Source organism: Tupaia chinensis, unplaced genomic scaffold (genome assembly GCF_000334495.1).
Source record: "Tupaia chinensis unplaced genomic scaffold, TupChi_1.0 Scaffold000061_1, whole genome shotgun sequence".
Lineage (NCBI taxonomy): Eukaryota > Metazoa > Chordata > Mammalia > Scandentia > Tupaiidae > Tupaia > Tupaia belangeri.
In genome coordinates, this window is record NW_006159519.1 from 2933738 (window position 1) to 2945961 (window position 12224).

A 12224-nucleotide genomic window follows, 5' to 3' on the forward strand; every position below is an offset into this window, starting at 1 on the left:
GCAGACACATGGACCTGGCATGAGTTTTAAGCCACCGAGTCTGGGACTTGAACTGCAGTCGACTATGTGGGAGTCCAGTGACATAACCATTACGCCATCTGCTTTTCCCATAAATTGACCTACTTTTGACATCTATTTTAATCTGCAGATTCCTTCTCCATTTTTTTCCCTCTTTGTTACAATTTACCTGCAAAAGAACTTGGGAGACGTGGGAGCATGTGACCTACAGCGTGTCTAGAGTGTAGATTCTGCCAATCGTTTATTTATGAGCCCTTTCAGCACTTCATTCTTTTCTTTCTGTTCCCTGCAAATTGGTGGATGATTCCAGGGACCTGATCAGATTTAGGGTTGAGGATCTGGCAAGACTGTGAATGGCGTTGAGTTTTTTCATCAAGAGGCACATGAGAGCTGATTGTCTCTCTTTCTGTGATGTTAGCAGCTCTTGATGCTCAATGCCTAGATTCATGAAGTCATTGGAGATTGCAAATTGTTTTATTCTATCATTTTTTTCATTGATTAATTGAAATAATTTTGGAACAAGCAATTGTCCTCACTTATTGTTTGGTTCTTTTAGGAAAGGCATCTTTCTTTTATATATCAATTTTTCAATTAAGAATTGGTTTCCTATCATTCTTCAAAGGTAACCAAGTAGGTTTTTAGGGAATATTATAAACTCATGGATTTGAACATATTTGAAGAGTCTTCATCAATTGCTTTCCTTTTGAAGATAAATAGGAGCCTCATCAAATCTGCTCCGAGTCCTTATGTCCTGACTGTGTTCATTCCTTGCAACTCCCTTGTTATTTAGTATGGCAAGATATTTTGGGTGCATTTTGCACACTTTCTATATTGAGCCAATTCCTCCCAAAAGACTATATTCTTTTCATGTGAATGCTTTGTCAAGATTGTCAGGGTCTCTGTGTTTTGGCGATGTTGTGTTGAACCTATAATTATTTTTATACCTCTATCAATATATATTTTCAAAAAATACATATGTTGGATTTCTATGAATACTTCCAGTTCATATTGGGATTACAGGGGTTTGTACTCACTGTCCTGTATTCTACATGTTTACTCTTTTCCTTCATTGAGTTCTTGGTTTATGAAGACAGGAAACAATATGAGATCAGGACATCCCGTTACTCACTCTGTCCACCATCGTGCTCCTATCCTGCAAATGGCAATATTAAAAACTATGCCGGGACCAGCAGTTGGCATAATGGCAGTGTCGCTGGACTCCCATGTAGTCGACCATGGTTCGGGTCCCAGACCAGGTAGCTTGAACTCATGCAGGGCACACCCAACATCCTGAGAGGAGAATGGAGGAGAAGAGATTGCAGTGTGGCTATCCCCCTGAGGGTGATTTCTCACTTTCTGTCTCTCTGTCTGTCTTTCTGGTGAGTGCACATGCCCTATAGCGAAAATCTCTACACAAAACCAAAAAACAGCTATACCACTAGTGTAATTAGCCAAGAACTCAAGCCTTTGTTGCACCACCTATACTCTCTTCTCCTGCTCTGTGTTGATTAGTGCATGGGTTTGGGTTTACGGCAGACTCACACCCTGGATCTCTCCTAGTTCCCCATACCAGAGTACATTGGTCCTGGGCCATCGCCTGGCCTCAGCCTGGAGGCTGCTGGCACAGAGCAGGTTACACAGTGGAGGGGAAAAAAGGAAATAAAAATAGCGATGCTGTATTCACACCACTGGAGCATGTACCTGTTATGTACTGTACTTTCTCCCTTCTAATTCTATGAACCTAGTACCTTAGTTAAATTACATGCACATATATGTATAATTTATGTGTCTATCACTTATAATTATTGGACCCGAATTTCCACCCCTCTTACATGGAGGATGGAATCTGTTCAGTCTACCTATTATGACATACAAGGATAAAAGAATGCAAGATATAAAAACAAGCTCAGAATTTGGAAAGTACTATTAAGTATGAATGTGTATGTACTATATATATATATATACACACACACATATATATATATGCATATGTATACATATATATGTGTGTGTATATATATATATATATACACACACACCCAAAGGAGTATATATTATATATATGCATATATATGTATACACACACAAGAGTATATATTATATATATGCATACATGTGAGTGCACGTGTGTGTTTCCTAGTAAACACATTAAGAACTGCTCCTCGGAAGTTGTACATTTAGGGCTTGTACATCTATGTACAACTTTTGGGGCGAATTTTGCTACATTGTTTTATTACGATATAACTGACATAGTAAATTGCACATGTTTAAAGTATTAAAAAAACTTTAAAAAGGACAGTTCCTGAAACATGAAAACAAGATTCTCTTAGTTTTGGGGGTCATCAGGTGGCATAGTGGTTAAGGTGCTGGACTCCCACATGGCCGACTGCAGCTGGAGTCCCGAACCTGGTGGCTTGAAAGTCCTGCCAGGTACATGTGCATGCATGCCCGAAATCCCAAGAAGAGAAGGAAAGAGAAGGGACAGTGGCATGATCATACCCCTGGGGGGTGATTTCTCACTTTCTCTGTCTCTGTCTTTACAGTCAGCACACACGTCCAAAACCTCTCTTTAAAAAAAAAAAGGGGGGGGGATCTGGTCTTAATCTAACTTTTTCTTACAAATAAATCATTTCCATAGAGGCTCATCTATTTTTTAAAGAAATCCGTTGTAATCTGGACAGGATCTGGCTATGCCACAGTCACCTTTCTCCAGATCTCCAGCGTGTAAGGACTCCGGGCATGGACGCATGCGCCTTGCGTGTTTCAGTAATTTTACTGGAATGTTTTTAGTGTTGGTTGCTCTGGATTGATTTTCAGAGGTATATAGTTTTCTCCTTCAATATGTATGTCCTTTAATTTTAATTTTTTTTCTTTTTTTTGGAGAGGTTTTTGCTATAGGGCGCATGTGCTCACCAGAAAGTCAGAGAGAGACATAGAAACAGAAAGCAAGAAATCACCCCCCAGGGGGGATGGCCACGCCGCAATCCCTTCTCCTCCATTCTCCTCTTGGGATCTTGGGCACGCACGCACACACGCCCGGTGTGAATTTAAGTCACCGAGTCCAGGACTCTAACTGTGGTCGAGTACATTGGAGTCCAGCAACATAGCCATTACACTAACTGCTGGTCCCCTTTAATTTTAATTTTAAGAGTGTTTTCTCAATTTATAGATTTTAGGATTTGTTTCATCCCTTTGTTTTGGTTTTCTTCTTCAATATCTATAATTTGTACATAGGATCATCTCTGCTTTTCATTAATTTGCCACTTGCTATTAAATATCTTTGTTCTTCATTTCTTTAATATTTAAAAATGTTTTCTTTAATTTTATCTGCCACTGCTCTTAGAGAATAATTCATTGTGTTTATTCATCTTGTGTTTTCTGTAGCTGGGTGTTCATTTCAGAAGCGTTCTTTTACTTCTAATTCTTTTGTAGTTTTTTCACCCTCATTTGTGATTTTCTGGTTCTCATTTATGCTGTTGTTTCATGTCTTGTATCATTTTTTAAAAGTCTCTTAGTTTGTTTTGAAATGAAAGGTTACTGTTCTGATCTTTTTTTTTGTAAACAGGTGTTTTTTTTTTTACACGCTTTCATGCTCTGTAGTTGTGCTTTTTTTTTAAATAGCTTTCTCTGGAATTTGATTTTAGTATTTTTCTTTTGTTCATTATCACATGTTATTTCTTGAACTTGGAGAAGAAAGTATGCCTCAAGGTTTCTTTCCTAACCCAACAGAGCTTTCTAAATTTGGGGGTGTCTTTATACAGTGTTTAAAAATACAGTCATTTGTTGACTGAAGTTTATTGGCTTTTTCTTTCTTTCCCATTTGTTTGAACCCTCTTTTTGCTTTGTGGCCATCATCCTTGTCCTGATCCTTATCTTTGTTTTGATTCTTTTTTTTTTTTTTTTTTAAGAGAGGATTTTGCTACAGGGCACTTGCACTTGCCAGAGAGAGAGAAAGTGAGAAATCACCCCCAGCGGTGATGGCCCTACCACAATCCCTTCTCCTCCATTCTCCTCTCAGGATTTTAGGCACGCACACACGCATCATGCTGTTTGGTGCAGGACTCAATCCACGGTCAGCCATGTGGGAGTCTAGCCCGTAGCCACTAGGCCACATGCCGGCCTTGATCAGTTTTGATTCTAATCTCAGCAATTCCTTCTCAGTGCGAAGGTGCGTCCTAAAAGAACATTCTGGTGGGATGTGTTAAAGTTCACAGGGTTAGAGCTTCACTTGTCCCTTTGGATCTTTTTTTCCTTTTCTTTTCTTTTTTCTTTCTTTCTTTTTTATTTGAGAGAAATTTTTGCTATTGGGCATGTGCACATGTGCACTTACCAGAGAGAGAGAGAGAGAGGGAGGGAGAAATCCCCCTCACCCCCCAGGGGATGGTAATGCTGCAATCTCTTCTCCTCCATTCTCCTTTTGGGATTTTGGGCACGGGAGGGAGGGAGAAATCCCCCTCACCCCCCAGGGGATGGTAATGGTAATGCTGTAATCTCTTCTCCTCCATTCTCCTTTTGGGATTTTGGGCACACATGCTACACACACTGGCTTGAGTATTAAGCCTCAAGATCCAGGACTGGAACCATGGTCAACTATGTGGGAGTCCTGAGACATAACCATTATGCCATATGCTAGTCCCTCACCTGTCCCTGTGGACCTTGTGTTGACCTCTTAACAATATGCTATTGGGATGGAACAAGCCTCCCAATTTCAGCTTCTGTCCTCATGTAGGTCTGCCATGATCTCCTGAGCTTATTTATAGGCCGTGGAGTTCTTCTGCACTGAGGTCCCACACACGATGCCTCATTGCCTCACTTTGCACAGGTGCCGTTAACACACAGATTTCATGTTTGTTGTTGCTTTATTTTTACTTGCTTATATTTTGAGGTTCATGAGAGTATATCTTGTTACCTAGATTTGTTATAAATTTTGTCTGTGGGTTTTTATTTGACTCTCTCTTCTATTTTTATTTGGAAATTTGGAGGTATTAAAAACTAGACTGCTGCTGCCAACATCTTTTCAGAATCCTGATTTTTAAAACATTCTACTTTTCCATTTTTTTAGTCATAGAAGAGAGTTCCTACATGCATAGGTGCGTGTATACATGTAAAAGAGAAACATTTTCAGCAGGACCTGGGCATGCGAGAAAGACCATCTCCTTTTTCCAGCCCTCCAGCTTGTAGGACTTTGGACAGGTACATAACAGGCCCAGCATAGATCAGGTCAGCTGGGCTGGGAATCTGAACCCATGGTTGGCCAGGTGGCTTCCAGTACTACAATATGAACTATACCGCCTAGGCTGGGCCAATCAACATGTATCTATTAAATGTCCTGTGACAGATCTTATTATAGATACGGAGTATATAACTGTGAAAAGAATAGAGCTTCTGCCTTCAAGCAACATGCATTAAAATGGAAGAAGACCAATATTGAACATGTGAGAAAACATGAGACCTCTTTGAAATTGGGATTCAGAGTACTGGGAAAGTCTTAAGGAAATGCCTAGCATTTGAATGGCCCTTGCTTGTAGAGAAACTGAGGAATATTGAGTTGGAATGAGCCGTGTGAACACAGACATAATGTCATTGGAGGGACATAGGGACCGCAATAACCACTTCTGTGTGCTCACTGTTCAAAAGACTTCTAAGCAGCCATGTGCTCGACCCTGTGCTGGGGCAGAGATGTGCTGATAGGTGGGGAAGTTTTAGGTGGGGAAGAAGTTTAGTCTGGTTGGGAGACTTCTGCTCCCTGACCTGAGACCTGAGGTCCTGAATCTGCACTCACCCGCACCATCTAACAAGAACAAGCAACCACGAGATGAAGAGCGGAGAATGAGAGCTGGGATTTTGAGCCATTTCCTTGGCAGGCTCCCTGGTGTTGCTAACCTTGAAAAAAATCACTTCACTTGGGAGTATATTATATAGGAAAGCAGTGTTGGGGAGAGGAATAGAAAAAGATGTTGAGAGTTAGATTGTAGCAGACTTTAAATGTCATGACAAGGAATTTATTTTTAGGTAGTAAGGAGCTGGCAAGTTTTTGATGAGAAGACTGACCCGAGAGGCTAATGTAACGTAATGGAACCCGTACCACCTGGACTTTGGCCAGGCAAGGATCTGGCTGAACTGAAAACTTAGTGCCACACTTTTCCAAAAGTATGGTACATTGGAGAATTTCTTTGACTCCTTTGAGCTTTATTTTCCTAATCTGTAAAAAATGCACTACTCTCTCATTCATTTATTCTTTGTTGTTGTTTTTTTTTTTTAAATTCAATGATATTTAAAAACGACTATTTTCTAGAGCTACGTTACCGTAGCCACTTGGCACCATTGAAATTCAGATAGTCTGGATTGAAGTGTGCTTTAAATAGAAAATACACACCCAATTTGGAAGTCTTAGTGTGAGAAAAATAATGTAAAATTTTCATTAGTAACTTTAACTTAACTACATGCTGAAAGTAAAATAGTTTAGATAGAGTTAAATGTTTTTTAAAATTAGTTGCACAGTATTTTGTAAGAAATATGACTGTTCGAAAATTGAAATGTGATCTCATCTGTGGCTCTTGCTATATTTTATAGGAAGTGCTGTTCTAGAGACTGGACACACACTATTGAATATTTTAGTGGTAGGAGACATATAATGAATAAGTAAATTTAAATATCTAAACCATATAATTTTAAAATGTGAAATAAGTGTTATGAAGAATGTAGAAGAAAGGCATTTGCCAGTGATGAGGGAAAGAATGGAAAAGTGGGCTAGAAGAGAGGGATGTGGACAGTTTGGGGATGTCACTTAGAGGGCAAGGTGACAGGCTGGGTTGACAGATTGATTTAGGGGAATGGGAGGAAAGTAAAGAGAGAGAAATCCTAAAGATATTTTGAGGTTATTATGAAAATTAAATGGAATAAAGTTTGAGAGGGTCTCAAAAAAGTTCTTGAAAAATAATTTTTTTTTGAGAGAAAGAGTAATTTTTGCTATAGGACATATATACTCGCTGAAAAGACAGAACAGAGAGACAGAAAATGAGAAATCACCTTTCCTCCAGGGAGATGCCCACACAGCAATCTCTTCTCCTCCATCATCCTTGGGATCCTGGCCACACACACACATATGTGCCGGTGTGAGTTTTAAGCCTCCGGGTCTGGGACTCCCACCACGATTGACTACGTGGGAATCTGGTGACATAACCATTGCACCATCTGCTGGCCCCAAAATATATATTATTAAAAATCTATACATGGATCTCAGAAATTTTTGCACTAAGATAAACTCATGCTTGAAAGAAAGCCTTTTATGTCTTCAATGACAAGAGAGACAGAGACACAGCACCCTCAACAAGGTCTGGATGCCAATGATCCTACCCCAGCCTCAGCCAGTGGCAGATCATGGGCATTCATGTGTCTAGCATGCTCAAGGGGGTCTCCAGAGGCAAACCCAGAACCTTCTTTTGTGGGTCAGCCACACAGAATCATGTGTTTTACTACTGCATCATTGTCTAGACCCTAAATTTATACTTCAATTCTATTCATGAACTTTTTGGAGTCTCCACACATATGAAGCACATACCAAAGTGCTGAACACACATGACTCTCAGAAATTGAGAGCTGAACCAATGCTGTGGAGCCCAAAGCCAGATCTGCTCTGTTGGAAGACCTCTTGGGCATGGAGACCGTACTTCTGTTGCATCTCCATCCAGTCTTAAAGTGATTTATCTGACAGGAAATAAAACTTATTTGGTTGTTTTGAAAAATTGCAGAGCTCGTAGGCATTTGTCTCCCTTGCCTCCCACCTACCACCGTTGTTCTCTCTGGTAGCTCTTTTCCTTTGCTGAATTTTTAGTAACTACTTCTCTTCATTAGTGGGGCTTACCCAACTTACTGTTTGTCCTCTCTCAGGAACTCTGGCTAATTTCTCCCTTTAGAGGTCTATAACTACTGTTACCATCTGCTTAAATATTTTTTTAGAGACTAAAAAAGCAAACTAAACCATCCAAATTCTACAGGCATGCAGAGAATTCTATATCCCTCCTGAGTAGAAATTTTCATTTTCTCTTTCCTTCATTATCAAAATGAGCGTTTTCCCCAATACCATGAAATAGAAGGTTTTCATCCACTAAATAGGTGGTTTCTATCCAAGAAATAGGGCATATATCTCTCTAGTTAGTGCTGGAACTAGAAGCTTCCTGAGTGCTAATGTAGACACTGCAGTTATCCACGGGCCAGATGAACACCGCCTACCTTCACAACCACGAGGACATATCCTTCTAATATGGACAAACTGACACAAATAAGATGCTCTGGACACCGTATCTACTTCAGTATTAGGCATGAATTGATGTCAATTGTCCTTTTCCTGAGACAAAGAAATAGAGTCGGCCAGAGAGCAAGGGAGAGGTTATTTTATGTGGAAAGTAGATCTAGGTGTCGAAGTTAGAATTGGTTAACAAATGGCCACTTCAAATCGTTCAGGACACAATGATTTATTTCATGTTCACTGAGACTTTTTTATGTATCTAGACCTACGGCTGGGAGAAAAGTAATTCCTGAAGTTCTTGTAGAGTTGTTGCCTTTGAGATGTTTTTAGAAAGACAGTTCTAAGAACCACTAACAAAGAGCAAGTGGAAAAAAGAAAAAGAGCAAGTGAAGGACATCAGTCCCTAATCAGTATTTATGGGACTGATGTTAAAGACTGGGAGAGGTCCCCAAGGAAGAAACCAATGAAGTCTGCTAAAGTCTTGAAAGGTCTTTTGAGTGAAATGGACATAGATGTCTGTGTGTGGTTTGAACAGGTCTGGGGAAGAAGGAAGAGCATGTCCTCAATGGAGTGGAACAGGACACATGAAAAAGAAAAGGGGAGGCAAGTTTGCCCACGACCCTCCATCAGTCAGGAAGCACAACTGCTGGGCCCTTTGGTCCAGAAGAACAGACATTCTTTCCTGCTTACTGCCTCTCTCCAAAGTTAAAATATCAGACTATAGCCACCATATGTTTAACACTGGAAATAGTCACATTTATTGGACATCTTGCTTTACTATAGGTATGAGTTGAGAAGTATAGTTATTTCTGCCTCTGGCAGAGGGTGTCAGATGGTTCTTGCCTTTAGGTATACCTTAGTAGCAGCAGCAAGTAGAATTCCGTGAAAACCACAAAATGTCTTTAGCCAGAATTAATACAGTGATCAGAATCCAGGAGTGTCTAGGCAGTGCTCAGAGGAATTTCATGTGTTACCAGAGAGTCCACACAAACACAATAATTCTTATTATTTTGCACTTCCTGTATGGACTTGATCTTCAAGTAGAAAAGAAACAATTTGAAATCATTTAAGTGAATGTCTGAGGCTCTATCTTATTAAAGATTTATTGAGGGGCAATTCATATATCATACAATTCATCTATTTAAGACACAGAAAGATTTTTTTCAGAGCTGTGGCATTGCAGACCTGTGATCAACTTTGGGACACTGTACCCACTAGCAGTCACTCTCCACTTCTTCTCACCTCTCCCCCTTGCCCTTTCTATTCCTAGACAACAGCAGCAACTACTACTACTTTACTTAATATCTTTATAGATTTTCCTACTCTGGAATTCTATGTAAGTTAAATGACATGGTCTTTTGCAACTGACTTCTTTCAATTCACCTATTTACAAGGTTCATCCATATGGCAGCATGTATCAGGACTTCATTCTTTTCATTGTCATTAATGTGCCATTGAATGGACATACCACATTTAATTTATTCATTATTCAGTTCATAGTGGGCCATTTCTACCTTTGGACTATTATGAATTAAGTTGCTATGAAAATTCAATAAGCTTTTCTGTAGGCATATATTTTAATTTATCTTGAATGAAATGAACAATCAGTTCTCATTTCCCACAATAGTTATGTTCCATAAAGTTGTTTCCAACTCAGAATTAGCATTGCTACAAAGAGAAGAGACACTGCTACCAGGAGAAATGTAGGATTAGGTGACTGCAGGCCTCTGTTTATAGTATTTTCACCAATTGGTCAATATATAACCTTGTTTTGTATATAGTTCTGTTTAGAAACACCTTATTTAATACATTTCTTACAAATAATTGAGTATATGCAGTACTTCTTTATAATAAAACACTAGCATAGAAATGCTTTACATTTTCCTTAGCCTGGGTAATATGATCATACATTTCTTTAGTTTTTAGCTTCAGAATAATGCTGTCTACTGAGATTTATTTTTTTATCAATTGTTATCTGAGAAATTTACATACCTAGACATTTATCTACTTTTTTCATAACTCCTTTACACACCATAGATATTTCTTTGCCATTTTCTTTCTTCTTTCTTCCTTTCTTCCTTTCTTCCTTTTTTTCTTTCTCCCTTCCCTTCCCTTCCCTTCCCTTCCCTTCCCTTCCCTTCCCTTCCCTTCCCTTCCCTTCCCTTCCCTTCCCTTCCCTTCCCTTCCCTTCCCTTCCCTTCCCTTCCCTTCCCTTCCCTTCCCTTCCCTTCCCTTCCCTTCCCTTCCCTTCCCTTCCCTTCCCTTCCCTTCCCTTCCCTTCCCTTCCCTTCCCTTCCCTTCCCTTTTCTTTTTGAGAGGTTTTTGCTATAGGGTGTGTGTGCTCACCAGAAAGACAGACAGAAAGTAAGAAATCATCCCCCAGGGGGGAATGGCCACGCTACAATCCCTTCTCCTCCAGTCTCCTCTCAGGATCTTGAGCATGCATGTACATGAACTTGGCATGAGTTTAAGCCACCAGGTCTGGGACTTGAACCAGACCATGTGGTCGACCACATGGAAGTCCAGTAACATAGCCATTATGCCAACTGCTGGTCCCATTTTGGCATTTTCTATAATAATCTCACATACAGATCAGTGAATTTCCTCTTTCTGATTTCGGGTATATAGCATCATTGATTAACATTGAACTCATGGCCAACAACACTTTTACTTAGGCCCCAATGAAGCTATCTAGCATGCATATTTCTCTTTAAGGTGTATCAGGACTTTGTGTACTTGAGATCATAGAATCCTATCAGCATTGTTTAGTGGTCATTCCGAGTAACAAAATCAACCACAGATAGCATAAAAATGCAAAAAAAAGTCACTAAGTAGACCTGAAAAAAATATTTCCTTAGAGTATGAGAGCTGAAACAAGAGTGCGGAACATCTCCAGAAGGGAACATGTATGTCAGGTGACTCGGACTGGCTGCTCTGTGTGTGCCAGTCAATGGCTGTGAAACACTGCCAATATTCATTCTGGTGTTACAAAGAAACTACAGCAAGTGGGCAAATTCACAGAAGTATAACTGCAAATAGTGAGGATTAACTACACTTAGAAGTGGAATTGATGGGATACATGGTAACTGTATTTAAAATTTTTAGGAACTTCCACAGGATTTTCCAAGTAGCAGCACCATTTAACTTTCCCTCAAGCAATGTATGAGGAGGGTTCCCATGTCTCCACATCCTCACCAAGACTTCTTACTGCCCACTATTTTTTATTGTAGGTATCTTAGTGACTGCAAAGTGATGTCTCACTTTGGTGTGTTTGCGTTTTCCTGATGACTTAACAATGTCAGCACATTTTCATGTACTTGTTGGCTATTTGTGTGTTTTCTTTGTAGAAATAACTATTCAGATCTATTGCCCATTTTTAAATTCGGGTAATTGTTAATAGTTGGAGAATTCAATATCATCCATTTAATACTGGTTGAAACAACTAAGTGAGAGATTAGAAAGAAAACAGAAAGGGAAAACTTACATAACTAAACCTAATAGCCAATTATAGAATTGTCTATTTCTCTCTTCAGCTCTGTCAATTTTTGCTTCGTGCATGTTGGGACTCCCTAGTTGTGTGTATATGATCGTTAGGTCTTCCTGGTGGCCTGACACTGTAATAACTTTTGCCTTGCAGTTTATTTTCTCTAATGTTAGTGTAGACACTACAATTTTCTTATGGAAGCTGTTTGTCTTATGTATCTCTCCATTTGTTATTTCCACCCATTTATATTTTGAATCTAAAGTTCATCTCCTCTATACAACACGTAAATTGGTCCTATTTTCTTTTGATTTCTTCACATTTGATATTATTACTGTAATTGGGCTTATGTCTTCCATTTTATTTTCACTTTCTAAATGAATAATGTCTCTCTTTTTTTTTTTTGGAGAGGTTTTTGCTACAGGGCGCATGTGCTCGCCAGACCGAGAGAGAGAGAGCGGGAGAGCGAGAGAGAAA

At 39.5% G+C, this 12224-nt stretch overlaps 1 protein-coding gene and 1 non-coding gene across 2 annotated transcripts in view; both read left to right on the top strand.

The window, feature by feature from the left end:
* ZMAT4 (zinc finger matrin-type 4) overlaps window positions 1–12224 on the top strand; it is a 390826-nt gene that overhangs the window by 213748 nt on the left and 164854 nt on the right. The window lies entirely within an intron of this gene.
* On the top strand, window positions 1532–1661 carry LOC114004563 (small nucleolar RNA SNORA42/SNORA80 family). Its single transcript, XR_003546688.1, has one exon. It is a non-coding gene; the product is annotated as a small nucleolar RNA SNORA42/SNORA80 family (small nucleolar RNA).